This window comes from Manis javanica, chromosome 3 (assembly GCF_040802235.1).
Source record: "Manis javanica isolate MJ-LG chromosome 3, MJ_LKY, whole genome shotgun sequence".
Taxonomy (NCBI): Eukaryota; Metazoa; Chordata; class Mammalia; order Pholidota; family Manidae; genus Manis; species Manis javanica.
In genome coordinates, this window is record NC_133158.1 from 208941714 (window position 1) to 208969477 (window position 27764).

The following is a 27764-nucleotide window of genomic DNA, read 5'->3' on the forward strand; positions in this document are numbered from 1 at the left end:
GTGGTTCCACCTGTGAGTGGGAGTGTTGTTAGGCCAAGGGCAGAGGTTTTGGACAAAGGACAGGAAGCTCCTGCCAGGTCCTGTTCCATCAACAGCCACTGTGGGGTGCTGGCAGGGGACTGTAGTGGCCTAAGATGTGAACCCCAGGCCCACGTGTGAGACCTTCCCTCTGGGGGCCACATAGGAACCGGATTAAGGGAAAGTGAGAGTCTAAGTTTGCAGCTATATAAAAATTGACCAAACAATAGGGCCAGACAGCAGGGTGCCCTGGTGGGCTAGGAGCATGCCAGGCTTTCTCTCCCACCCCGGTGGGCTCCCAGTCCTGAGTGAGGGGAGGCAGGAACAGCATAGGCCCCCCCAGGTACTATATGAGAGGAAATGGGATCTGCACCCTAAGTAGGAGGCCCCGGAGAGTTCTAGAGCATCAATTCCCAGCAAAGAGGCAGAGAGTAGAAGCAGATCCAAAGTGAAGCGCCAGACAAGACAGGAAGAGCGGGGGTCTGAGGTGGGGGGATGGGAGTTTTGCAGGGGGTGAGAAATGGATTCAGGACAACCCATGAAGTATCTACGGGGAGGGGAGGGACCCCAAAGGCCCTTGTCTGGCCCACGGGACTAACGGGATTAGAAGTGCACAGCGACAGGGCTTCTTTGATCACCCCCTCCTGCTCTTCCCTTCACCCCTCTTTCATCCTGCAGTTGTAGCAAAGTTGATCTCGAGGTAACTTCTGTTGGCAAAACATCCTTGTCCTTAGAAAGTCAAGTGACAACAGAAACCCCAAGTAGGGTCTAGGACAGCTTTTCTCTATTTGCATCCGTAAAATGTTACATAAATAAAGTTCTGCGTTCAAATAATTCAGAGACATGTTGGGCTACACAAAGTGACCCACACGTCTTTGCGGGCAGATTTCTCAGACTCTGACAGATGCCGCCTGAAGGCCATGCCCTGAGCTCCATGCAGGCAAGGCCTTTGTCGTATCCTGTGAGACAGAGAACCCAGACCGACGACACCTTGACACACAGTAGGAGACGAATAGATATTTATTGAATAAGTGAAAAATTAAATGCAAAAGAAAATCAATTTCCCCAGTCTTAATCGCAAAAGCGCCGTTCCAGTACAGCTTCCCAGAGTGAGTACTCATACAACGACCTTCAGTAAATGGCTGGACTGATGGAATGGGGACATGGGGCAGTTCTTTAAAGTTTGTCTCTAATTGGATTCCAATGCAGTCTTTCCGGCTCAAATTTAGTCCAGTTCACTGTACCAGCAAATGAGGAATTGGGGGCAAACACCTTAGCTGTTAAAAACAGCACGTGGAAGTAAATCTTATCTGTTCCTGGAAAAGCAGCTGGGGAGGCAGCTACCATGAAAGGCATCTGACTGAGGACTTGGAGACAGTGATCCCACTGGGAAATAACTAAGGGTTTTCATTGTCCTTTGCGTGTTGCTCAGTTTCTTCTGGGCTTTGGTGTAAATATTGTAAAAGACACTCATACAAGTCTATCGCGTAGATAGGTTTCTACAGAAATTCACTCCCGGACGAGCTGTCCTGATCTTTTCTGGTGCAATGGGAAGAGAGCCAAGGCAGGGCCCCACTTCTGCATGCCTGCTGTGCACCCAGGGCCGGGGGGCTCCAATGTGGGCCTGTCGGTGTGTCCGAGGGGCAGCACCCATCGTCCAAGGCAGACACTCCCTGAGCGAGTCCCGGAGAGATGTAGGCTATGGGCTGCTCCCAAAGAAAAGAATGCTGTGGCCGAAGACTTCTTTTCACAAATGTGACTTTTGAACCAAAAAAAGGATCCCATGAGCTGGGCAGGGCAGCCACTCCTATCATCACTTAGCAGGGAGGGAAACTGAGGCTGACGCAGTTATGCAAATTCACTCAGCTGCTTTAGGTAGCGAAGCTGGGGTTCCAGGACAGGGCTGGTGGCTGCGGATGAATGGACTGTCCAGGAAAGTCTTTCTGTGCACAGCTGCGTCTTCACCCAGGCATCCGCAGGTAGATATATGTGTTCACACATTGATGTCAACAGCCCGTCTTCCTAAAGTCACAGAAGCACGGAAACTTTAATACATGTGGTCCTAGATCTAGAAGGAGCCGATACTGATATTTAAAAGCAATCCTATTAACAATTGGAACAAATTCTCTACCCAATTTTATCTAATGAAATAGAACCATCACAGACAAAAAGTGAACTAGCGTCAGAGTCAAAGTCCATGTCAGCTGAGAGGGGAAAATCCACCACTCATCACGGGATTGGTTGTAGATTGCTTCTTTCCTAATTTAAATCTTACTCTCAAAAGTTAAAAATGAAAAGTGTGGCAAGAAGAGAAGTGTATTAAGAGTCAAGAGACCTGGGTTTTCATCCCAGCTCTGTGGCTAATTAGCTGTGTGACCTTGTCAGGTGATCTAATGTCTCTGTATCTTTGTTTCCTCATCTGTAAAAAGTGGGGTACAGCAGAAAATCTCCAAGGCCCTTTTCAGTTCTAAAAGGCTGTATTTGTTTAATAACTAAATGAGCTCTTTAAGAGAACTTGATGGGCATCCAGAGAGCTATGGTTTTGTCTGTGCCATCATCACATCACCCTTCCGGGGTCAGTGTGTGTGTGCTGTCATACACAGTGGCACACACCCTCTCTGGGGGGAGGCTTGCTGCCCCTAAGCATGCCTCGGCCCCTTTGCTAGCTCCAGCCCCCCTTGAATTTGCTATCTGCTTCCTCACTGGGGACCGGAGTCCTGCCCAGAACCTCAGAACTGCAGCAAAGGGGTCTACTCCCTCCTATATACCCTGGACCTCCCCATCTTGTTGTTCCCAGATTCCTATCCATGCTTCTCCCTGGCTAAGGGCCTGTTGGTCACATGTTCTCGGCTTGCCTGATGAGATGTCTCTCCATTGGTAAAACCTGGTCCATGCTTTTCGCGCCCTTTCCATCTAACCAGCTTCACTGAATACCTAGTTCCGATTTTGACAAAAAGTTGAGGTTGCTTTGAGTGGTGTATATAAGCCTGGGTGGCAGGAAGAGGAAACTGAGATTAACAGGACCCCTTCATCTTGCTTTTATTAGGAAATAGGATTTGTCCAGGCCTCATGGCATACTAGTGAACTTTAGCAGGACGTAGGCTTTGCTGCCTCTATACCCCCCAACACAATGGGCCTTCAGGAGGTGCCTTCCATGCCTGGGCCCTTTCGACATCCACCTGTTCTCCAAGATCTGCCTCAAATCTCATCTCTTCAGACTTCCAGGACCACGAGACGAAGTCATCATCCCTCCTCTGATGATCCCACCCATTATCCAACCTTCCCACTCTCCACAGGGCAGAATTTACTCCTCCTCCCTCAGATCTCATCTGAAAGGCCATTCTTCCAGGAAGTCCTCCCTGACCACCCAAACAGATCAGGTCCCCTGCCATGTACACTCAGGGCTCCTTTTACTTCTCTTCCATCCCACTTAGCCAGTTGATATTACAAATTTATTTGAGTGAAGATTTGACTCCTGAGGGTCTCTCCCATGAGGGTCCGCTTCAGTCTCTCCTGCTCACTTCTCCATTCCCCAAGGTCTGGTTGTTTATGCACTGGGACCTTGCTAACTGCCCTGAATTTTCCTATAAATCCTAATTACTGAAGGTCTTTTCTCTTCAGCTGGTCAGCAACCTTCTTGAGCCTTCAAGAAGGCAAGAACTGTCTCATCTTTCTGTTGTAATTTCAAAGTCTGCAGCATTGTTCTTGATAAATATGTCTTGACTTGACACTTCAGCTTAGGAGACGTGATTTGGGCACAAGTTTGAATTTGTATTATACGGACTGTGGAGGGGGCTCATCCCTGACCTCCACGTGCAAGAGAGAAGGTACCATGGAAGGCCCAAACTGTAGATAAATGTGGCAGGAGACATGAAAATGAAGTGAACTCTCCCCGGTATAGGCCAGAGGAGACCTGGCAGGGGACGTTATCTGTTTGGGTGGTCAGGGAGGACTACCTGGAAGAAGAATGGCCTTTCAGATAGGACACTGGAGGCAGCCCAGGGGTCTAAAGGGGTGGTTGAAGAGGTTTGGTCTTGGGATTTGGGGCCTAATTCCACAGCATCTGTGCTCCATGGAGGGTCACTTGACCTCCCTGTGCTTTGGTTATGTCCCATATTTAAATTTGACATTTATTTATTTACCTGCTATTTTTAAATTTAAATTTTTGTTTTTTTTAAAAATTATAATGTAAAGTTTATCGCTTTAATCATTTTTAAGTGTACATTCAGTGGCTTTAAGTACCTTCACCTTGATGTGCTATCATCACCCCACTTGGCTTCAGAACTTTTTCATCTGCCTAAATGGAAATTCCGTCCTCACTAGACACTAACTCCCCATTCCCTCTCCCCCAGGGCCCGCGACCCCCATCCTACTGCCTGTCTCTGTGCATTTGACAGCCCTAGGGGCCTCATCTGAGTGCAATCATACAGTATTTGTCCTTTTGTGACTGGCTTATGTCACTGGCGTGACGTCCTCAAGGTTCATGCATATTGTAGCCTGTGTCAGCATTTCCTTCCTTTTAAAAGCTGATCAATATTCCATTGTGTATATAGACCACTTTTTGTTTATCTTTTCATCTGTCCAGGGACACTTGGGTCCATTCCACTTTTTGGCTATTGTTAATAGTGCTGCTATGAACATGGGTGTACTCTGCTTTCAGTTTATTCAAGTTTATACCCCAAAAGTGGAATCACTTGGTCATAAGGTCATTCCCTTTCTAATTATTTGAGGAACACCATAGTATTTTCCACAGTGGCCACATTATTTTACTTCCCACCAACAAGGAGCGCACAAGGGTTCCAGTTTTGCACATCCTCACCAACATTTACTCCCTGTGTCTTGGCAGTGGCCACCCTCCCGGCTGTGAGGTGGTGGCCCTTCTTCCGTGTCGTGGTGTCATGGGTGCGGCTGTGCCTGAAGAGCATCGGAGCAGTAGACACAGGCAGAGGGGGATCATTTCTGAGGAGTTAAACACTCTTCACCACTTAGCCAGGGTTCTGGATGCAGACTTCTACTCCTTCTTGGATTTTAACCAAATCACAAAGTCTCCTTTCGTCTCAGTTTTCTCTGCAAAGATGGTGGTGGGGCGGGAGCAGATGTGAATAAAAATAGCTGCCTTCTCTCCGTAGGGTTGATGAAGCATCAACTGGGGTAAAATATGTGAAAACACCATGAGATGAAAAGATCTATTTAAATCCAAGAGGTTGTTATTTACAGCCTCAAAATGCTACTTGCCCCACTCTGGTTGCCTACCTTCAGCATATCCCACAGGAACTGTGGGGTCGAGAGGAACCACAGAATGTGATGATTAAATTCCGAATCTCCATGTGACCGATCTGTTTTGGTTGGCAGTCTCCCGGTGCAGTTGTCTCGTTCTGGGCGGAGGAAGCTTTATGGATGGCCTGTGAGAAGGAAGTGTGTCGGAGGCTGGGGGCAGGCTGTGTCTTCAGAGAGGGAAACCTAGCTTTGCTAAGCCTGCTCACTGATTCCTTGTCAGCTGGAGAGGATTTGATGATCGTGCACTTGAACTGCTCCCAACCAGATATCAATCTGAGACCGTGTAGGAGAGAAACGGGGAACTGTATTTTGTAGAGTGGAGGGGAGCAGGATAGACAGTAAGGAAATGTCCACCAAAGGCCACAGGCTCACTTTTGTATCAGTGCAAGACATTTATAGGTGTGTGTTATGGGAAGAAACCCTAAGCCGAGGGGTGAAACATGAGGCCCTTGCAATCAGGCAGACTTGAGTTCAAATCCAGGCTCTCATCAGGAGCCAGGGTAAGTTATCTCCCCCACCCACTCACACCTCGGTTTTCCCACCTGCATAGGGATAGTAAAATACCTACTACCTCCGGTGACTATTGTGAGGATCAAGTGCAACATACCTGTGTTCAATAAATGTTAGGTATTTCACTTTTATTTTTAGGTATACACTATCTCCTATATCAGTTCAGCTCTTAGTTGTTCAAAATTATTGACCCTTTCAAGCCAAGTGTTCTCAAAAGTGGCATGATGAAATGGGGAGAAGTCAGGAAAGAAGCTAGGGAAGCTGGATTCTGGGAGTTATGCCACTAAATAGCTGTGTGGCCTTCGGCAAGTCACTTATTTCCCTGGCTTTGTTCTCCTAGTCTGTAAAATGAGGGGTGCATGTTCTCAACCAAATTTATGGAACACCCAGTGTGTTCCAGATGCGTAGGCAGTACAAAGAAGCAATGGCCAATGCGGGGGAGGGTGACTGGTGGGGAGATTGGCAGAGGCAAGGGGCTCCCTGCGTGGGGAACCCTAGGGAAGGGGTGGTCCAGAGGCAGGACAGGGTGGCAAGCTCTGGGCAGCCTCTAGGGTGAGGGAGGATGCAGGGTAGGAGCAGTTTTTAAAATTCCGTTCAATAAAAATGAGCAACCAAATGACTGTAAGTCAGGCTCTAGCCCAAGTGGGTTCTGCAGATGGTCCCAGGCTTGAGCTGGACACAAGGGTTACCTGCCCTCACCCCTGTGGGCCCTCCAGCACCTGCAACTCTGGAAGGGAAGCAGAGACAGAGAGAGGCCGTGGGCAGCTCAGCTGTGAGCTGGACCCGGTGCCTGCAGAGTCCGGTGAGATGGGCTCCCTGGGAACGTGCAGCCCCAGAGGGGTTGCCTGCAGTGCTCACTGATCGGCCTTGGTGGACAGGCGCTGATGACCCCTGGGGACCTCGCTTGGGCTGCCCTTCAGTGCTCAGGCTAATCTCTGTACCAGGAGCTGCTCTTGATCACCCCAACCACCCGCCATGAGGTGGATTCTGGCCATTTTTATTTCTGGCTGGGAATGAGCAATTAGACAACACTTCCCAAGAACTCATTTTCCGGATGAGATGCTGCAGGGCACGCTGTCACCGCTCTTCTGTCCCCCTCCTCACCCTGCCCTTTTTACTCCTTGGTCCCCAAGCCTTTGGCCTCCTTGCCCCCTTCATTTCACCCCATTCTCTCTCTGCCAAATACATCCTGATTTTTAAAGAAGCTCCCTCCAGGCTGAAATCCTGGCATGACGAGGCAACGTTTGGCTGTCAATTCTGCAGTGGGGGAAGGCTCTCCCACACTCTGCTCCTCTGTCTCTTAAAAAGAATTTCCCACCTCCCCTTTCAAATAAAAAGAGAGAGAGAGAGAGAGAGAGAGAGAGAGAGAGTGAGTGAGCTGGAGACAGAGTGAGAGAGAATCTGACATTATTGTATAATTTAAAATTGCACAGCCTAGAGCCCACAAAACCGAGCATGTAATTACACACTTACTAGAGGTAACAGCGGTGCTGATAATTATTCTTTACACAGGAGAGACCCTGCTGATATCCCACAGTCAGAAAGTGGGAACTACAATATCTTTAATACCATCCTCAGAGACCCTCATAAGCAGAAGAGAAGTATGAGAAGGCTCACAGGGTCCAGAGCAATATCTTCATCGCGCCAGAATGTCAGGGGCTTTAGCACAACAGAAATCAATAGTTTCTAGTACATTTTTTGGTACAATTTTTTTTATGACCCAACCTGAGAAAGTACAGGGAAGGCAGAGGTACTGAACAGTATGAAACAAACGCTTCTGAATGGAAGGCCTGTCTGTTTAGACATGTCATGCAACGTCAGTTTAGGAGACACAGGTTTTTAATCGGAGCAACAAAACAGTGCAGCTGGAGCCAGACCCTTGTCCTGCAAGCTTTCAGTCCCAGGTAGAGCCTTTTCGTTTAAATCGTGGACATTCTCTCTCACCTTGTCCCCTGATTAGGGCAGCATCTTTCCTTATTACTGGCTATACAGTGTTAAACCTCGAAAGGGTCAGGAGGTAAATATACGGGTCCTTGTTTTTAGGCATTGGCCCTTTTCTTCTCCTTTCTCCCTGTATAAAGGAAATGAGTTGGCTGCATTTTAAAAATAAGGAAAGACCAAGCATTAGCTGAAACACAGAAGATTTAAAGCAAAAGGCAGTGAACTCCACACAGTGAAGTGAAAGGTTTTCAGGTAGAGAAATCGAAGTACAAGTTTAATACTATACTTGCTTTCAAATGGAGACCATTTTGATTTTAGCCTCTCTACACTAACCACAAAGCTGTGACAGGTGGTTGCCTATTTCTACTCTGTGATCATAGCCAAGTTCCTAAGTATGTAGTTTTCTCTTTAAGACATGCTGCTTTGATTGTTTGCAGGTTGTGCTGACTTCCTGACTCCACAATTGTAGTTGGGCTAATCAACCATTTTAATTGCGTCCATTGTTCAATAAGAATGACAGCCAATGTTTGATTGAGGCTTAGGGGCTTAGGGGAAGAACCCTCTGATTGACAGGTTATGTCCTGTGTGCCAGGCTCTGAGTTAGATGCGTTTATGTGAATTAGTCATTTAGGACTCAAACTATGCTCATTCCATGGGCTTATATAATATCCTCCCATTTTAAAGGTAAAAAAACTGAGACTCAAACACATGAACTTGGCCAAGGTTGCACAACTAATAAATATTAAAAGGCTAAGACTCAATTGAAATCTATTAACTGTTTGATCTGAGGGGTGTATCATGCCATTTCCTGTGACAGTTCAGGTGAGGATGGCCAATAAGTTCAAGGAGGTGTGCAGCTCGGAGCAGGGAGCTCCTTGGAGATGCCTTTACAGAATGCCTTTTAGTGAGGGCATCACAATCACACACACACACACGTCAGAGGACCATTGCTAACTCCCCAGGGAAACAGATTTTGGGGAAGGCCGACTCAAGGCTGGTGCGCACCTGGAGCCCAAAGAAGGTGCAGTTGAGTGTGGGATGACCAAGGAGGGGGAGTTTGAGAACAGGAGGAAGTCTGCAATGGGTGAGCACAAAGAAGGGTATTTGCATGAGAAACAGAAAGCCGAAGCCTCAGAATTAGGCTGACAAACTGAGTTGTATCCACTGGATGTCTTCAGGTTTCAGATATGCAGGACCATTCTGGACATTTCTGGGTAACCACTGGCAAGCCGGTCAGCTGTGCTTGCTGGCTTTGGAGTAAGGTCCCAGTGGGGGCAGCCTGTGGTTAAAGGGCTGTGAGGTCTCTGTCACTGCTAAGTTAAAGGGGCTGTATTTGCAGCCCCAGGGAAAAGGACCCTCTGGCAGGCAGAGGCCTTACCAGTGGCAACCACTGACCATTTGCTTGCACCTCCCACGGGGATTGGTTCTGGCTACTCTGAAACTCCCAGTGCTATGGGAGGACATGGGGATGCTGATGAGGGCTCGTGGGCAAGGAATTAGCAGGACCCCCTCCTAGCACACTTGTGAGGGAATCAGAAGGTGTCTTTGGGCTGGGATCTCTGCTTTTGGCCACCTCAGGAACTTCAGCTCAATTCTGGTGACGCAAGAGCCTCCATGGAAACCTAAGGTGTGATCCTTCTCACAGCCGTGCAATGGCAAGATGAGGGGGACATGATGGACAGCGTGACCCCTGTTTGGGGACAGGGGGCCTTGTCCAGCGGGCCCTCCCCTCAGATGGTTGGTGTAGAGTTCCACTCAGCCCTTTGTAAATCCATCCGTGTCTTTACTTAGCTTGCACAGTTTCCTGGAGAAGGAATACAGGAGGGTTTTCCTGGTTGGTAAGGGAGGAGCCTACGTTAGGGCCCCACCCTGGCTGAAGACCTTGGGCTCAGAAGGACAGCAAAGCAGGAATCTTGACCTTTGCAAGTGGAGCAATTCTGGATACGGCTGCTTTGGAGGCCCTCGCTGTTTGGGTCTGGACCTTATTATATGTTCTGCACAAATAGATAGTGGCCTTGGGCACTGGGATGGGGATGTTAAAGAAAGGGAACCAGTTAAATTCCTGTTGGAGACTCCTGCCAGGAATTAGCAGGTCCGGTGGGAGAGGGCAAAGCAGATACAAGGCCTTGTAGGACCCCCAGTACAGGCTACTGACTCGTATACACAAATCCTTGCTCTTAAACCGTATTCATGAATATCTATGAGAATTATCAGGCAAACCACAGGCTTGGAGTCAAACAGATGTGACTCGAGTTCCAGCCGGGCAGTTTATCAGCTGTGTGATGTGGGGCAAATTATTCTCTCTGAGCCTCAGTTTCTTTACCTGTAAAATGGGAATGAAACTCCTTTGGCATTGCTCTGGGGATAAAAAATTCATGTTATTGTACCTAGCATGGCCACTCACACATAGTGGGGGCTCTGTAGTGGTTAGTTCCTTCTCTTCCCCCTCTGTCCTTTTCCCACTGTCCCCTTGTGACTCCCCAAACTCTGAAGCCTAAAAAATTCAGTGGAAAGAACAGGTCCAGGCGCAAGGACACCTCCCAGGAAACACCACTTGGGGGTGAGTCAAATTGTCCAGGACAGTTGCTCACTCATGGGCGTTAGAGTTCAATCCCACGGAAGTCCCTGGTGGCAGGCTTATTTCACTTCCAAACCTGTAGGCAAATTAAAGCTATCATGAATGTGAGAAAACGTGGGAACTATGACGTGAGACACTATTCAAAGAGACAAAACTGCCGCTACCTCTAAGAGAGAGAAGGCATACAGGGAGGAGAGCAGAGAGGGGGTGATCTTGGAATCATCCATTGCTGTTACTGGGTCTTGATGCCCAAGTCTTTAGATTGTCTGAAGCTGCAAGACACTCATTTGCCACTCAGGGGAGGAAGTGAAGGTTAGTAGTAACCAGACACCCTAGAGTGAAAGGCTGCTTTTTCACATTCCTGGTTCGGCAAGGCGGGGCTTCTCCCAGCCTCCACGGCGTTTCCTAGGTGGTGGGCAGGCTAGAGAGCGTTTGGAAAGCACTTGACTCTGCTGGGTCTCAGGTCTTTTCACCCTCTGCCCATCTCCCGCCCCCACATACCCTCAAACCTTCCCTCCTTTGTGCAGATCTGTTTTCACCGCAGGGGCACATGCTGTCTCCTCCAGCTACAACTCTACTTGCTAATTCAACGATTCATCTTTAATGAGGCCCCCTGCCAATGTTTAAATAGCATTCAGAACAAAGAAAAGGCAATATTTCCCAAACAGCTGCTTCTCCTGCATCCTCAAAGCTCACCTCTTCAGAAAAATCAAGAAAAATCCATCGATAGAGACAGATGATGGGAAAATAGATGGTTACTGTAGGTAGAAGTATCTATCTATCTATCTGTAAATGGGTATAGATGCAGATAAAATAATTCGCCTCTGTGATGCTGGGAATTTTAAATGTAAGCACCCTAAAAAGTTTTGTTGACCTCAGATAGTATTGCTGTAGGCAGGTTTTTCTTATATGGCTTTACTGGTTCCTTTTCAGAATTGTCTGGGAAACATGCAATTGTGAAATGAACCTGGAATTCGGCGTTAGACAAAGATAGGCCCATTTTCTCACTGTCACTCACTGGCTGTGTAAGTGGGCAGGTCACTTAAGCGCTCTGGGCAGGTGTGTTTCTTAGCAGAATGGAGGTGATACTACCTTTCCTTTCTGGATATATAGAAGGCGACAAGTGCAGTGCTTGGCAAACAGTGGACTCGTGATACATCCTAGTGTCATTTCTTGTTTAAATCCAGGCTCTTCAGAATCATAAGAAGTGGTCACGAGTTCGACGGGCTCTGTCTGTTTCTAACTGTGCAGCTTGGTGGCCCCCAGGCAATAAGAAGTCTTCCCATTTGCTGCCCCTTGAATATACCTGGTCACTCCCACATGAGAGTCAGTCTTTGAATAAGAAGGCAGAGGATGGAGTTCCACCCAAAGAAAGTGCCTGGTGAACTTCACACATGCCTTTGATTTTTTTTTTAAAGGGAAGATTGAACATCACCAAGAACAGAAAAAGAATAACAAAATGAACCCAGGAAACTAGAAGGAAAGAACAAATACATTTTAATAAGTTCCCTCTAAAACAGAGAAATAGTGGGATTAATTAAAACAATCCAAGACATGGGTTTTTGAATGGGGGAAGAAGTTGCATTAAGAAAAAAGACAGAAATATTCAACATTAAGCCTGAGAAGGAAGATACATATGCAAATAAGTTTTTCAGTTATTTGTGAAGGATGGAGCAGATGTGCAGGGAGACCTGGGGAAAGAGCCCAGGAAGGCAGAGGAAGGGAACGGGAAGGGGAAGACCCCGGGGTCTTGTGTGTCCTACGCTGGCTGCCTGCCTTTTAAAATCTCCCTGGAATTCCATCTGAAGCTTCATTTGCCCTTTTTGTTTTATCCATTTTGAAGTTGATTTCTACTACTTGCAATTAGAAGAGCATTGCTAACATAATTAGGAAAATAGCAAGTTAAAAGTAGTTTGTGTATCAGGATCCTATTCTTTTTAAGTAAAATACATGCAAGTATGTATTAAACAGACCCTGTAAGTATATGTCCTACAAATGGTAACAATGGATAGATTTGAGTAATGGGTACATTTTATGTTCTGCTTTTTGTTTATGTAATTAATGATATGTGTGTTATCAGGAAAAGAGGGCTGTTGTATATAATCTATACAGCTGATTTGTATGGTCTAACTAGTCATATTAGCTAGATGCCAGTTCTCTTCAGGGCCAGTGATGTTTCAACAGCAGGAGGACAGTGTGGCTGCAGTAAGGACCCGGAGTGATGTTGGACAGACACCAGCGGGTGATGTAAATGGGGTCAGAGGTTAAGGCGCGAGAAGGAGGAGTTAAGCTCAGCAGGTGAATCCAGTGTCACTAAGAAATCCTGCTAAGGGACAAGGCCCTTATATCTTACTGTCAAGAGAAAGAGGAAGCCTAGACAGCTGTTGGAGTCAGGAATCACACACAATTTAAAAAGAAGTCTTCATAAAAGGAAGCAGGGCCATCTCATTGACCCCCAGCTGCATAACCACGCCTGCTAGTCTTTCCATGTCTCTGATTCTGCCGCCTCTCCTCATCCTCTCTGCTCTTCTGTTCTCAGCCTAGATGCCTCTGCAAGCTTTGAAGCCCCTTCTGGGTGAAAGCAGAGTGCCAGCCTTTGCATTCTGAGCCAGATACATCTGCAGTTTTCTGTATTTGTTTTAAGCATCTTTCTGAGTTCATTGATGGCAGAAATGAATTCATTTTCTTTTCACTTTTGTCAATCACCAGAAAGCTGCTCAACAGATAAACATTTGTTTGGAGTAACAAATATGACAGTATAAGTACTTTATAAACTGAAGCACTACATAATTATAATATATTTTGTTGTGTTCATTCAAGGCAGGTTTTACTGAAGTCTTACTCCAGGCTGGTTCCTGGTAGAACATTCGGCCAATAGCAGAACTAACTAACATCAGTTGTACTAACTGATCTCCTGGCTTAGAAATCAGATGAGCTGAGATGTGTGAAACTAGCACCTAGTAACCTCTTAAATTTTGTTAACTCCCTGGGGAAGGGTCTGTTCTCTCAAGATGGGCCAGGGGGAGGGTGTACAAAATAGAAGCAGATGCTCACGGTGTCTTCCTGAGGTCCTAGAGGTTGTCAACGAAGAGACTCTTCCAGTAGCCAGAGGCAGCTTAGGCCACAAACTTTAAGGAGACTTAATGCCAATGTCAGGCTCCATCACATGGCCTCATTGTATTTATTAGTGCTTTCTCATCTTCCCCACAGTCTTACCCTTTTCTGTCCAGAAGCTAAGTACCCCTCTTTGAGCCCTGACCTCCCACTTGGCATGGTTCATGCTCTGTGTTTTCCTGCCCTAACTTGCAACTTGGTCACACTACTCTCTAGCTGTTCCTTGATGATTCTGCCTTGTTTTTATCCTGAATTGTTTATTTTGGATTGTTTTAATTGTGTGACCTCAATCCTTTTAGAAGCAGGGTTGGGTAAAAATCAACCGCCATTTAAATAGCAATTTTCCCGCCACCTTGCTCGGAGCCTTTAGGACATTTCCTGTTGAGCAGGACTCATCCTGGCCATCAGCCATCACCTTTTGGCCTCTATTTCCTATTGTTTCCTTCAGTGAGTCATCAGTTCAAGAAATATTGGTTCAGTAGTAACCTAGGCCAGGTCTCTGGTGTTGCTTGTTTTGAGATTCCTAAGAGGTGCTCTCAGACACAGAGGAAAAGGGCAAACGATCATAACATTGTTTCGGCTGAGATGGGCCGGCAGGGTAGCTCACCTCCTGCCACTTGGCCTTGGCTTTCCTGTGATACAGGCGGGGGATGCTGCAAGGAAACGCCCCAGCTGCCTTGCGGCCAGGAGCGCCCTGCTCTGCTGCCAGCGATGCCGCTGCCCCGCTTTCCGCTCTTGTGTCGCTCTTCCTCATCCGGGCTTGCTCACCTTCTGGGAGAAGACCTTTCCTGGTCCGGGTCACACATCTTAGGGAACTGTCTCCCTGGTGGTAGTCTGATGGCTCCACTCATACTATTGAGGCCACATAGTTGACTCTAATAAGAAGGGACAAAACACTACACTTCCACAGAAATGTGGGTCATGTACAGGAACACAGAATTAGGAGTAATGATTTGTTTCTGGGTGTGGAGTATTGGGCTGGAAGCAGCTTTCCAATGAATTTAATATTTAAACTGCGATGTGGAGGGAAGGGAGAGGGTTGTTTATCCACATCAAGAAGAGAAGAACTGAGTTTCAAGTGGAAGAGATAATAAATCCAAACAGATGTGGGTGATGTGTTTGAGGTACACAGGGTTCTATGACAATAGGGACGTGGGGACAGAGCCAGGGGAACTGAGTGTGAACCTGAAAAGAGATGTTTGGGCCAGCGTTTGGAGAAAGGGAGTAGTTTGGAAGGTTTTTATAAGGGAATGGTAGCTAATGAAGGCCTGAGAAAGAAAACTAGAAAGTGTATTAAGCAGCAGAGGAGAAAGGGCCCGTATTTAGTAAGTACCAGCAGCTTGGCAGTATTGTCCTCTGTAAGTTCATACATGAATTTCCTTCCTACAGTAAGCAGTGCATATTGTGTTCCCTGTTCCATGGCTGAGTGAAGAGGGAACAGTCAGATAGTGGAGGCAATAATCCAGGCCGGAGATGGCTGGGGGTGTGGACCAGGCCAAGTCAGAGGGACGGATGGAAGGACGTTTCAGGAACAGAGGCAAAGCGGGGACGGAATGGGACGTACGAGTGCAGTGGTGAGGAGAGAGAGAAACGGATGTGAGGCATGGGTCAGAGACAGGGTCACAGGACAGAGATGCTGTCCAGACATAACCAAGAGGGCCTAGAGAGAACCAACGGGCGTGGAGTATGATTCGCTAGGATTATCCCTGTTGTCAAATGTTGCAACAGTCAAGGAAGATCAAAACTGCTAGGAATGGAGTGAAGAGTACAGGGGGCCTCTCCAAGACACGCTTCTCTAGTAACGGAGGCAGCGGCTAAGGAAAAGAGTTATGAAGACTGAATGGAAGGTAAGAATGGGCACCACGTGTGCAGCCTTGATTCCAGGAAGCTTGGTGGTCGACAAAGAAGACATGGTTGGAACATGAAGTAGGGGTGGGCGCTAAATTAGGGGAAGTGTCCTTTGAAGGGTGGGAAACTTGAGCTTCTTCAAAAGCTGAAGGGAAGTGAGGGAGGGGACAGGGGTCAGGGGCCAGAGGGGAGGGGGAACAATGATCCCTCCTGCTGTAGTGAGTTCACAATCTACACAGCGCTTTGGAGTCAGTGTCTCCTGCGGGGTGGATAGAAACGGCATCTTCTATTTGACAGATGGGTAAACTGAGGCCCAGAGCAAACAGATGGCTTTGGGGAAAAGGAGAGAATCAGGATATGAACTCGGGACACCTGAAACCGGTTCTGCCTTAGTCTTTTTGTTTCTGTTTTTATTCTTTATTTTCCATATGAGGGAAAGCATGGCTTTAAAAATACTAGAGGGTGACACATTTTTTTTTTGCAGGGAAGCACATTCATTGCCTAATTTAAATGAACCACCACAATAAGCGTGTGAGGTCGAGCGATCCAGGGTTCTCATCGCAGTAGCCCATCCCCCACCCCAGCCCCCTGTATCTGTGGCTTTGCTTCTGAGGTTTCGGTTCATCACATTACCTAGGGTTTTATCATCTCACATCGTCACACGAAGGCTGAGTGCAGTACAGCAGGATATTTTGGGAGAGAGAGACCGCATTCACATAACTTTTTATAATTGTTCTATTTTATTATTAGTTATTGTTAATCTCCTACTGTGCCTAATTTACAAATTAAGCTTTATCATAGGTGTGCATGTACAAGAAACACCATATGTATATAGGGCTTGTTATTATCCAGTGTCAGACGTTCCACTGGGGGTCTCAGCACATATCCCCTGTGGAGAAGGGGCACTGCTGGGCATTGATGAGCAAACTGGGCATCAGTGAGGCCAAGGAGTCCCACGAGGCCACACAGCCAAGAGATGGTTGAACTCCTGTCTCCTGACCCCGAGCCCAGGGCTCTTTCCGGTGAGCCTTCTTGTTGAGGATGCTATTTCCTCGTGCGTGCGAACGCCTGCAAGGGATGTGGAGGGTAAACAGTGCTTCTCCCGCTATTTCTGGTTCTCTCCACGGAGCATGGGGACATGGCACATTCTCACCCCTGAATCAGCCATGGCCATCGGATTTGTGTTTGACCATGTGGCTTGAGCTAGCACGCCATTCTCCACGTTCGTCGGGAGAGAGGCCTGTAAGGCGGGAGCTGAGCAAGTGCTGAGTCAACGCCCGGAGGCTAGCTGTCTGGAGAACCACTTGAACCCAGAGCCGACTAGAGTGAGCAAGAAATGAAGTGCCTGATACTCGGGGATCGTTAGAGCAGTGATCTGGTCTATACAGTTGAAGGCCAACAGAATCTTCCCCACAGAAAAAGAAATCTCCCAGTGTCTCATAGACAGTCTTACCCCAAAGAGTCAAGAGGCGAGCAGCTTCCCAGAATAACCAGGAACTGAGCATCACTAAGTCCCACTAGTACTTAAAATGCCATCAGGGCTTTTTTTAAAGGCTATATTGGATGCTGAGTTTTTATTATGAGGTTCAGTTGTAGGCTTGAAGAGAAATTGTTTTTACAGATGTTCAGGGTGTGTTATGAGGAAATGGCCTTTTACGGGGGTTCAGATTGATGGGCTCTCTAGGGACCCCCCCTGACTACATGCACAGAGGAAGCAGGGAGGGTCTGGACAGGCACAAAGGGCACAACGGAGTTTGAGGAAGACCATGAAAGGGAGGCGGTAAAACAGAACAAGATTTGGAGTCACACAGACTTGGGCTTGAGTCCTGGCCTTGCCACTCATTAGCCAAATTATTTAACTTCTCTGAGTCTTAGAATGATGGTCTGTACAATGAGGCTGTTGCTGCTTGCCTCAGAGTTATAATGAATCTAGATAGATTCAATCAATCACAATTATTAGCATCACTCTTTTTTTTTTTTTTTTTTTTTTTTTTTAATTTTTATTTTATTTTATTTTTTTTTTTTTTGAGAGGGCATCTCTCATATTTATTGATCAAATGGTTGTTAACAACAATAAAATTCAGTATAGGGGGGTCAATGCTCAATGTACAATCATTAATCCATCTCAAGCCTAATTCTCGTCAGTCTCCAATCTTCTGAAGCATAACGAACAAGTTCTTACATGGTGAACGAATTCTTACAGAGTGAATAAATTCTTACATGGTGAACAGTACAAGGGCAGTCATCACAGAAACTTTCGGTTTTGATCATGCAATATGACCTATAAACCATCAGGTCAAATATGAATATTCATTTGATTTTTGTACTTGATTTATATGTTGATCCCACATTTCTCCTATTATTATTATTATTTTTATTTTTAATAAAATGCTGAAGTGGTAGGTAGATGCAAGATAAAGGTAGAAAACATAGTTTAGTGCTGTAAGAAGGCAAATGTAGATGATCAGATGATCAGGTGTGTGCCTATGGACTAAGTATTAATCCAGGCTAGACAAGGGCAGCAAGACATCCACGGATGCAGAAGGTTTCTCTCAAAGCAGGGGGGGTGAGGTTCTGAGCCTCACCTCTGTTGATCCCCAAATTCTCACCTGATGGCCCCCCTGCGACTGTGCCTGTCTTAGGTTGTTCCTCCCTTGAGGAATCTTACCCGTCTCTGGCTAACCAGTCATCTTCCGGGGCCATACAGGGAAATGTAAAGTTGGTAAGTGAGAGAGAAGCCATATTGTTTGCAAAGGTTAGCTTTTTACTTCTTTGCAGATTTATGCCCTGTGGCTTCTATGCCCAGCACTTGTCTCGAGGTATCTTTACCACCTGGAGGAATTATGATACTCGGTAAATTCGATATGAGGCACGAATTCTATTTAAAGTTTGTAATTAGGAAGGAAGAAGAAAAGCTATAGATGTAGCATATGAAGGAAACTTGGGAGGATTGATTATTTCTTTGACATATCTTCTTGTATAGTACCTTAAGTATGTATAGGTTTTAAACTACTAACTAATTTGCACACACATATTAACATAATAGGAATACGGTGACATAAACAAAGCAAATCTATAATTACCAGCCATCTCCAGTGAAGCCAAGAAAACCATTTAGGCACCCTAGGCATTTGTGAAAATTTATCTATGATATGATGGATATTTTCCAACTGTACTTGAACCATCAGACAAATTAAAGCAGCCCATTTCTGGGATCTGTTCACATCCCATATGTTCTTTTAACCATAGATAGTCTATAGTCATGAGATTTTGGGGTGCTACAACTTGCACCCCTCCCAACTCCTGGTTGAGTTCCAACAGTACAGATCCAGTCAAATTCGTTGTCTCACTGTATGCACATGCCAGCCTAGACATCTCCCTCCTCCTTCTTATGGCAAGTCCAGGAGATGGTGGGCTGGATGCAGCCACAACCGCAGCATCGTCCGGATCCCTGTGGAGGCTTTTTGATGATCATCCCCCGGCACGAGTCCTCCAGAGAGTGCTGATGCCGGAAGCTCCTCCTCATATCGTATCTTAGTTCATTTTCTGGGTATCCAAGCTAGGCCTTGATCTTCTGCGTAGAAACAAACAGACCCTTTGCCCACACTTTGACATGCCCTCTATACCACTGTGCAGAACTCATTGGAGGTCAGCACACAGTAACTGCTTTTTTTTTTTTTTTTTTTTTTTAATTAAGAGAAAGGAATATTATCAGAAAAGAGTACCTCCATAGCTGATCATCTGACACCCTTTAAGTGATCAACATTAAGGATATTTAAAGCATGCGTTGATCTTTGATTTACCAATAGTTTTATCCTGTTAAGGAGTAATCCCCCTTTTCTTTCTTTCTTTCTTTTTTTTTTTTTTAAATTTTTAATCTACACTTACCTGAAGAATACTATGTTTACTATGCTCTCCCCTATATCAGGTCCCCCCTAACAACCACATTACGGTTACTGTCCATCAGCTTAGCAAAATGTTGTAGAGTCACTACTTGTCCTCTCTGTGTTGTGCAGCCCACCCTCCCCTATCTCCCTCCCCCCCATGCATGCTAATCTTAATACCCCCCTTCTTCTTCCCCCCCCTTATCCCTCCCTGCCCACCCATCCTCCCCAGTTCCTTTCCCTTTGGTACCTGTTAGTCCATTTTTGGGTTCTGTAATTCTGCTGCTGTTTTGTTCCTTCAGTTTTTCCTTTGTTCCTATACTCCTCAGATGAGTGAAATCATTTGGTATTTCTCTTTCTCCGCTTGGCTTATTTCACTGAGCATAATACTCTCCAGCTCCATCCATGTTGCTACAAATGGTTGGATTTTTCCACTTCTTATGGCTGAGTAGTATTCCATTGTGTATATGTACCACATCTTCTTTATCCATTCATCTACAGATGGACATTTAGGTTGCTTCCAATTCTTGGCTATTGTAAATAGTGCTGCGATAAACATAGGAGTGCATCTGTCTTTCTCAAACTTGATTGCTGCGTTCTTAGGGTAAATTCCTAGGAGTGGAATTCCTGGGTCAAATGGTAGGTCTGTTTTGAGCATTTTGATGCACCTCCATACTGCTTTCCACAATGGTTGAACTAATTTACATTCCCACCAGCAGTGTAGGAGGGTTCCCCTTTCTCCACAGCCTCGCCAACATTTGTTGTTGTTTGTCTTTTGGATGGCAGCTATCCTTACTGGTGTGAGGTGATACCTCATTGTAGTTTTAATTTGCATTTCTCTGATAATTAGCGATGTGGAGCATCTTTTCATGTGTCTCTTGGCCATCTGTATTTCTTTTTTGGAGAACTGTCTGTTCAGTTCCTCTGCCCATTTTTTAATTGGGTTATTTGTTTTTTGTTTGTTGAGGCGTGTGAGCTCTTTATATATTCTGGACGTCAAGCCTTTATCAGATCTGTCATTTTCAAATATATTCTCCCATACTGTAGGGTTCCTTTTTGTTCTATTGATGGTGTCTTTCGCTGTACAGAAGCTTTTCAGCTTAATGTAGTCCCACTTGCTCATTTTTGCTGTTGTTTTCCTTGCCCGGGGAGATATGTTCAAGAAGAGATCACTCATGTTTATGTCTAAGAGGTTTTTGCCTATGTTTTTTTCCAAGAGTTTAATGGTTTCGTGACTTACATTCAGGTCTTTGATCCATTTTGAGTTTACCTTTGTATATGGGGTTAGACAATGGTCCAGTTTCATTCTCCTACATGTAGCTGTCCAGTTTTGCCAGCACCATCTGTTGAAGAGACTGTCATTTTGCCATTGTATGTCCATGGCTCCTTTATCAAATATTAATTGACCATATATGTTTGGGTTAATTTCTGGGGTCTCTAATCTGTTCCACTGGTCTGTGGCTCTGTTCTTGTGCCAGTACCAAATTGTCTTGATTACTATGGCTTTGTAGTAGAGCTTGAAGTTGGGGAGTGAGATCCCCCCTACTTTATTCTTCTTTTTCAGGATTGCTTTAGCTATTCGGGGTCTTTGGTGTTTCCATATGAATTTTTGAATTATTTGTTCCAATTCATTGAAGAATGTTGCTGGTAATTTGAGAGGGATTGCATCAAATTTGTATATTGCTTTCGGCAGGATGGCCATTTTGACGATATTAATTCTTCCTAGCCATGAGCATGGGAAGAGTTTCCATTTATTAGTGTCCCCTTTAATTTCTCTTAAGAGTGACTTGTAGTTTTCAGAGTATAAGTCTTTCACTTCCTTGGTTAGGTTTATTCCTAGGTATTTTATTCTTTTTGATGCAATGGTGAATGGAATTGTTTTCCTGATTTCTCTTTCTATTGATTCGTTGTTAGTGTATAGGAAAGCTACAGATTTCTGTGTGTTGATTTTGTATCCTGCAACTTTGCTGTATTCCGATATCAGTTCTAGTAGTTTTGGAGTGGAGTCTTTAGGGTTTTTTATGTACAGTATCATATCATCTGCAAATAGTGACAGTTTAACTTCTTCTTTACCAATCTGGATTCCTTGTATTTCTTTGTTTTGTCTGATTGCCGTGGCTAGGACCTCCAGTACTATGTTAAATAACAGTGGGGAGAGTGGGCATCCCTGTCTGGTTCCCGATCTCAGTGGAAATGCTTTCAGCTTCTCGCTGTTCAGTATAATGCTGGCTGTGGGTTTATCATATATGGCCTTTATTATGTTGAGGTACTTGCCCTCTATTCCCATTTTGCTGAGAGTTTTTATCATGAATGGATGTTGAATTTTGTCAAATGCTTTTTCAGCATCTATGGAGATGATCATGTGGTTTTTGTCTTTCTTTTTGTTGATGTGGTAGATGATGTTGATGGATTTTCGAATGTTGTACCATCCTTGCATCCCTGGGATGAACCCCACTTGGTCATGGTGTATGATCCTTTTGATATACTGTTGAATTCTGTTTGCTAATATTTTATTGAGTATTTTTGCATCTACATTCATCAGGGATATTGGTCTGTAATTTTCTTTTTTGGTGGGGTCTTTTCCTGGTTTTGGTATTAGGGTGATGTTGGCTTCATAGAATGAGTTTGGGAGTATTCCCTCTTCTTCTATTTTGTGGAACACTTTAAGGAGAATGGGTATTATGTCTTCTCTGTGTGTCTGATAAAATTCCGAGGTAAATCCGTCCGGCCCCGGGGTTTTGTTCTTGGGTAGTTTTTTGATTACTGTTTCAATTTCTTTGCTAGTAATTGGTTTGTTTAACTTTTGTGTTTCTTCCTTGGTCAGTCTTGGGAGGTTGTATTTTTCTAGGAAGTTGTCCATTTCTTCTAGGTTTTCCAGCTTGTTGGCATATAGGTTTTCATAGTAGTCTTTAATAATTCTTTGTATTTCTGTGGAGTCTGTCGTGATTTTTCCATTCTCATTTCTGATTATGTTGATTTGTGTTGACTCTCTTTTTCTCTTAATAAGTTGGGCTAGAGGCTTATCTATTTTGTTTATTTTCTCAAAGAACCAGCTCTTGGTTTCGTTGATTTTTGCTATTGTTTTATTCTTCTCAATTTTGTTTATTTCTTCTCTGATCTTTATTATGTCCCTCCTTCTGCTGACTTTAGGCCTCATTTGTTCTTCTTTTTCCAGTTTCAATAATTGTGATGTTAGACTATTCATTTGGGATTGTTCTTCCTTCTTCAAGTGTGCCTGGATTGCTATATACTTTCCTCTTAAGACTGCTTTCGCTGCATCCCACAGAAGTTGGGGCTTAGTGTTGTTGTTGTCATTTGTTTCTATATATTCCTTGATCTCTATTTTGATTTGTTCATTGATCCATTGATTATTTAGTAGCATGTTGTTAAGCCTCCATGTGTTTGTGAGCCTTTTTGTTTTCTTTGTAGAATTTATTTCTACTTTCATACCTTTGTGGTCTGAAAAATTGGTTGGTAGAATTTCAATATTGTGGAATTTACTGAGGCTCTTTTTGTGAGCTAGTATGTGGTCTATTCTGGAGAATGTTCCATGTGCACTTGAGAAGAATGTATATCCTGTTGCTTTTGGATGTAAAGTTCTATAGATGTCTATTAGGTCCATCTGTTCTAGTGTGTTGTTCAGTGCCTGTGTGTCTTTACTTATTTTCTGCCCGGTGGATCTATCCTTTGGGGTGAGTGGTGTGTTGAAGTCTCCTACAATGAATGCATTGCAGTCTATTTCCCTCTTTAGTTCTGTTAGTATTTGCTTCACATATGCTGGTGCTCCTGTATTGGGTGCATATATATTTAGAATGGTTATATCCTCTTGTTGGACTAAGCCCTTTATCATTATGTAGTGGCCTTCTTTATCTCTTGTTACTTTCTTTGTTTTGAAGTCTATTTTGTCTGATATTAGTACTGCAACCCCTGCTTTCTTCTCACTGTTGTTTGCCTGAAATATGTTTTTCCATCCCTTGACTTTTAGTCTATGCTTATCTTTGGGTTTAAGGTGAGTTTCTTGTAAGCAGCATATAGATGGGTCTTGCTTTTTTATCCATTCTATTACTCTATGTCTTTTGATTGGTGCATTAAGTCCATTTACATTTAGGGTGACTATTGAAAGATATGTACTTATTGCCATTGCAGGCTTTAGATTCGTGGTTACCAAAGGTTCAAGGTTAGCTTCTTTAGTATCTTACTGCCTAACTTAGCTCGCTTATTGAGCTGTTATATACACTGTCTGGAGAGTCTTTTCTTCTCTCCCTTCTTATTCCTCCTCCTCCATTCTTCATATGTTGTGTGTTTTGTTCTGTGCTCTTTTTAGGGGTGCTCCCATCTAGAGCAGTCCCTGTAGGATGCCCTGTAGAGGTGGTTTGTGGGAAGCAAATTCCCTCAGCTTTTGCTTGTCTGGGAATTGTTTGATCCCACCATCATATTTAAATGATAGTCGTGCTGGATACAGTATCCTTGGTTCAAGGCCCTTCTGTTTCATTGCATTAAGTATATCATGCCATTCTCTTCTGGCCTGTAGGGTTTCTGTTGAGAAGTCTGATGTTAGCCTGATTGGTTTTCCTTTATAGGTGACCTTTTTCTCTCTAGCTGCCTTTAAAACTCTTTCCTTGTCCTTGATCCTTGCCATTTTAATTATTATGTGTCTTGGTGTTGTCCTCCTTGGATCCTTTCTGTTGGGGGTTCTGTATAATTCCATGGTCTGTTCGATTATTTCCTCCCCCAGTTTGGGGAAGTTTTCAGCAATTATTTCTTCAAAGACACTTTCTATCCCTTTTCCTCTTTCTTCCTCTTCTGGTATCCCTATAATACGAATGTTTTTCCTTTTGTATTGGTCACATATTTCTCTTAGTGTTGTTTCATTCCTGGAGATCCTTTTATCTCTCTCTCTGTCAGCTTCTATACGTTCCTGTTCTCTGGCTTCTATTCCTTCAATGGCCTCTTGCATCTTATCCATTCTGCTTATAAATCCTTCCAGGGATTGTTTCACTTCTGTGATCTCTTTCCTGACATCTGTGATCTCCTTCCGGACTTCATCCCACTGCTCTTGCATTTTTCTCTGCATCTCATCCCACTGCTCTTGCATTTTTCTCTGCATCTCATCCCATTGCTCTTGCATTTTTTTCTGCATCTCTGTCAGCATGTTCATGATTTTTATTTTGAATTCTTTTTCAGGAGGACTAGTTAGGTCTGTCTCCTTCTCAGGTGTTGTCTCTGTGATCTTTGTCTGCCTGTAGTTTTGCCTTTTCATGGTGATAGAGATAGTTTGCAGAGCTGGTACAAGTGACCGCTGGAAGAGCTTCCCTTCTTGTTGGTTTGTAGCCTTTTCCTGGGAGAATAGCGACCTCTAGTGGCTTGTGCTGGGCAGCTGTGCGCAGACAGGGCTTCTGCTTCCCGCCCAGTTGCTTTGGGGTTTATCTCCGCTGTTGCTGTGGGCTTGGCCTGGCTGGGGCTGTTCCTCCAAAATGGTGAAGCCCCGTTGGAGGGGGAGCAGCCAGGAGACTATTTATCTCCGTAAGGGGCCTCTGTGCTCCCTGCTGCCCAGGGGGTTAGAGTGCCCAGAGATCCCCAGATTCCCTGCTTCTGGTCTAAGTGACCTGTCCTGCCCCTTTAAGATTTCCAAAAAGCACTCTCCAAACCAAAACAACAACAGCAACAATGAGAGAGGGAACAGAAAGAAAGAGAAAAAAAAAAAAAGGAAAAAAAAGGAAAAAACAAGCGATTTTTTTTTTTTTTTTTTTTTTGTCCTCAGGTGCCGGTCCCAGGCACCCGCTCACTGGTCCTGCTGCCCTGTCTCCCTAGCACCAGGGTCCCTGTCCTTTCAAGGCTTCCAAAAAGTACCCACCCACCGGTCCCGCAGGGAAGGAACGCTCAATATTCTTTGTCCTCAGGCACTGGTCCCACGCACCCGCTCACCAGTCCCGCCGCCCTACCTCCCTAGCACCGGGGTCCCTGTCCCTTCAAGGCTTCCAAAAAGCACTCGGCAAAAAGAGAGAAAAAAAAGGGGAAAAACGCGCGATTTCTTCCGTCCTCAGGTGCTGGTCTCAGGCATCCACCCACCGGTCCCACAGGGAAAAATGCGGGATATTCTTTGTCCTCAGGTGCCGGTCCCAGGCACCCACTCACCAGTCCCGCCGCCCTGCCTCCCTAGCACCGGGGTCCCTGTCCCTTTTAGGCTTCCAAAAAGCACTCGCAGAAAAGAGAAAAAAAAAAGGGGAAAAACGCGCGATTTCCTCTGTCCTCAAGTGCCGGTCTCAGGCACCCACCCACCGGTCCCGCAGGGAAAAATGGGGGATATTCTTTGTCCTCAGGCGCCGGTCCCAGCCACCCGCTCACCAGTCCCGCCACCGTGCCTCCCTAGCACTGGGGTCCCCGTCCCTTCAAGGCTTCCAAAAAGCGCTCGCCCAAAAGAGAAAAAAAAAAAAAAAAAGGGGAAAAACGCGCGACCTCCTCCGTCCTCAGGCACCGGTCTCAGGCACCCGCCCCCAGGTCTCGCAGGGAGAAACGCGGGATATTCTTTGTCCTCCGGCGCCGTTCCCAGGCACCTCCTCACCGGTCCCGCCACCCTGCCTCCCCAGCAACGGAGGCCCGTCCCTCTAAGGCTTCCAAAAAGCGCTCGCCAAAAAAAAAACCGCTCCGGTTTCTCTCCACCCGCCGGGAGCCGGGGGGAGGGGCGCTCGGGTCCCGCCGGGCTGGGGCTTGTATCTTACCCCCTTCACAAGGCGCTGGGTTCTTGCAGGTGTGGATGTGGTCTGGATGTTGTCCTGTGTCCTGTGGTCTCTATTTTAGGAAGATTTTTCTTTGTTATATTTTCATAGCTCTATGTGTTTTTGGGAGGAGATTTCCACTGCTCTACTCACGCCGCCATCTTGGCTCCCTCCTCGAGCATCACTCTTGATATTATTATATTATTACTTCCTTCCAATAAAAACTCAATGGTCCAGTTCTTTACTTTTTCTCCAGAAGCTTTACAGGCTCTGGGAAAATGGTGGAGTTGGGAGAGAAGATTAGAAACTTCTGTTTCCCTTCTACCTTTGATGTCTTCCTTGGTGATAACCCTTTGGGGTGGTGAGAATTTGGGAAGTCCTGGGGCCAGAGGCACCTTCTTCTTGCAAATTGCGTTTAAGTCTTACAGCTGAGAAGAGGCAGGGTGAGGCTGGGGGACAGCAGCAGATAGCTGGCTGCTCGAGTTTAGCTCTGGGATAATGGTTCTAAGTGAGAAGACAAAAGGCCTTTCAAGGACTGGCCTTCTGCATTGTCCAGCCCAGTGGCCAGGAGAACTGGCCTAGAATATGATCCTCGTAGTAGTAAATAGAACTCAACAGACGGAGCGTTCTATCTGACGTCACTCTTGGGAACCTCTGCAAAGTGCTGGACAGCGGTGTGCGGGGTCTAATCTGAGAGAGGGAATCCCTAGTACATTGGCCCCAGGGGAGAATTCATCTGGTGGTTCTCCACTTCATACTCTGTCACATCAGGAATTGTTTCCTCCTGTTGACAATGTATGTAGTTCTGAGAGAATGCACTGGAATCTCCTTGTTTACCAACCTTGACTTGCTGACATGGTTTTCATGGTTTTCCTTGTCATACCCATGAAATACCTACCTTAGTGTTTCCTTAATAATTCCTTAAAATTGATTCACATTTTATTTAAACATCTACTTTAGTTTCATGCTGAGCAATAATATCTATGAAATAATAGTTTTCATATGTTTTCTTTTCTAATACAATAAATGCGTAACTCCTCAAGTAGTAAAAGAATGTCCATCTATCCCCTACCTCAAATCGTCCTGTGTACCACCAGTAGGGCAGGGGCTGTAATCTGGGAAACTAGCTTTAGAAGCTGAGAGAAGCAAGGGGCGTCTACCCACAGTGGGTGGTGACAAGGGGACATTTGCATAGAGCGAGGGATGTTCTCTCCGAGCCAGCCCCCTGGGCGGCCTCCACCTTGGTTTAGGCTCCGCCATCTGCTCTGAGTGAGCAGCCTTTTGTGAAAAAACTGTGGGAGGATCAGCCTGGCTGATTGGCTGGAGCCATGCCCGGAGTGCCCAGATGTACACGTGCCCAAAAGAGGGGGCACAGCTGGGGCTCACTGGCTCCCTTGAGGCTTGGTTTTTCTGGTGAAGCTCAGCTCTGCCCCCCACGTCCCCGCAATGCATTCTGCTCGGTCGGTGGTGAGTGAGGAGGCCCAGCCCCGGGAGCTCCCTTACCGCCGGCCGCCTGCCATTCGCTGCCACTGGGGACAGGAGACTGCTTCCATGGAAACAGAACCACGGATTGCTTTTCCAGAAAATGTCTCAATCTAATTTGTGTGGAGCCGGGCTGTGCGTGGTATGTTTCAGTCACAGAAGAGGGGTGAAAGAGGGAAGGGAGAATTTGCATAGAAGCCCCAGTTTTTCTTGAATCTCAGGGAGTTTAATTATTTCAGGTGAGTTTGGAAGTCATGGAGTTTGCATCTGATTAAGGGGTAGCATTAGTCATCCACTTTCTTAGAAATATGTGTACTGTTTTATCTAGAAGGTTCTCGGGGGGCCTAGCTCAGGGGAGGGAAGCACCCAAGGGAGGTAAGAGGAGGAAACAAATGT